Here is a 2,325-nt window from a genome sequence, read left to right as displayed (position 1 = left end):
CGCTTTAAAGTCCCAATTAGCTGGACACAGCACAACATACTTTCTGAAAAGAGAACATGAAACCAGACCAATCTATTAGCATTCTTCGAGGAGGGAGATAGGGGCCTGGAGTCGAGGGAGAAACCCAGGGATGAATTATGTTTAGACTTTCAAAATTCCTGCTGATGAAGTTTCACCCCGAAGGTCATTTACAATAGTAAGTCGCTCCAGCACAGGGGGTGGAAATCGCCACCGCAGACCGGAATTATCCTCAGACAGGAAACAAAAAATAGGATAAACAGGTACTTTTCTGGATGAAGAATTATTAACAGTGGGGATCCCCCAGGATTGTGGGTATGCCCAGACTTAGTTTACATTTACATGGATTATCGGAAGGAGAGGGAGCTCAGATGGTTCCAGGCCTTGGGATGAAACGAAGGCTCTGCAGAGATAGCAAACAAATGGTGATTAACTGCAGGATGAGCTTATGAGTGAGCAAGAAAATGCATATTAAGCTTTTGCAGGCACAAGTCTTAGTTAATGCATTTACGAGAACATAATCCAAATTACAAGAAAAGGGACTCTGTCCGGTCTGTTTATAGCCACAAGGGGATCCTGGGGGTCTTTGCAAGACATTTGTTTGCTAAAGGGCACTCAGGACCAAGTGTTGAGAAAATGCTAAAATGCTACCAGAAATGGTACTGGGAACCAAGCCGAAAATAATATTCCACCTGGGCTATACCCAAACCAGGCCATTTTATTACCTTCCCCTTGAGAAAAACACATCACAGCTATTTAAGGGTGAGCAACATAGTCTCCCAGGGCGCTTCACGAGAGGCTGTGCTCCTTCGTTCCCTAAGGGCTCCAGTGCAGAAAGATGAAGCCAGAAAAGTGCTATGATCAAAGTCTGTAAAACTTTGAAGGTTGTAGAAAGAGGGGACAGGGACTGGTTCATCAAATCTGAGACGACCCAGACCCCAGAGTAGCCCTTGAAGTTGGAAAGAGGAATTTGAGGGATAAATTAAAAATAAGGATTAATTCCCACTCTTGAGTTGTTAATTGTTAGTTCCTCAAAACATGGTCTAGGCAAACATTTTTCAGGGGGTAGGAGCAGGGGAGGATGCCCAAGAACTTTTGCCAAACTCTTGGCCAATAAACAAATGATGGATTGAGAGCCATTGGCTGCATATCCCTGCACTTCCAAGGTTGGCAAAAACCCCCAGGACCAGTGTTGGATCATCAGCTTCCTCCATAGTAGACAGGGTTCTGTTAGGACAAGTGAAAGAAATCTAAATCAAACTAGTTTCAGCAAAACAAGGAACTTTGTGGGCTCCCGTAGCTGGAACAAATCCTAGTATAGCTCACAGGCAGTCAGAGAAGAGCCACAGGGGGAGTCCTGTGCTGCAGACTGGCTTGGAGAGGGGGTTAGCCCTGAAAAATCCCCATCACTCCCCAGAAAGCTCGCCAGATAAAATACAACTTAACTGAAAACAGTATGACAGCTCTGCAAATGCAACCTCAACCCCCAGTACTCATAAACACTTCCCACCAGATTGCTACCCTGTGTTGGAGTCAGAGATCAGAATTGGGGCTTCCCCTATAGCAACAGTCTCAGGAAAGATTCTGATTGGTCTAGCTTGGGTAACATGCCAATCACTGTTTTAGTGAAAGTGATTGTTATCTGTCTTGCTTTGACTTTAAGCCCAAGGGGTATAAACTGATTGAGTTGACCTGGAGCTTCTGTGCACTTCCCAGGAGGGAGGAGGGCATGGGCCTGAGATTGATGGAACTTAGAAACCCAGCTATTCCCCTACATATGAGGAGAGCACCTTGAAAATGCTGATGCCCAGGTTCTGCCCCCAGAGATTCAGATTCAGCTGTTTTGGAGGGGGGCCTAGGCATCTGTATTATTTTTAGATCCCCACACTGGTCTCCCAAAAGAATAGCCTCCCCCTTCCCCTTGAGGCCTTGGGTAGGGCTCCCAGGAGCTTCACAGGTTTTCTGTAGCTCTTGCTCTGTTTCTACAGCTTTGCCGCCTTCTCCTACAGCCATACTCCTGCACTTGCAGATTCTCAGGCAAGCCACACCTTGCACATGTTGTACTCGATGCTCCTACCTGGAGTTCTCTCCTTGGTCCTCCCTCCTTGACCACCGCCTTCCCCAGCACACAGCACACTCCCGCACGGGGACAGCATCCCTCCCCTCCCTGCACCCCAGGCTGGGCTGGAGGCCCCTGGCGCCCGCCCGTGTTCTGTGTCTCCTCTGCCAGAGTCTCTGTTATGCTTAATTGAAAGTGATTGTTAAGTCATCTGCCTTGCCTTGACTTTAAGCCCAGTGGGGACTTGC

This window comes from Microcebus murinus, chromosome 7 (genome assembly GCF_040939455.1).
Source record: "Microcebus murinus isolate Inina chromosome 7, M.murinus_Inina_mat1.0, whole genome shotgun sequence".
Lineage (NCBI taxonomy): Eukaryota > Metazoa > Chordata > Mammalia > Primates > Cheirogaleidae > Microcebus > Microcebus murinus.
This window is presented reverse-complemented; position numbering follows the sequence as displayed.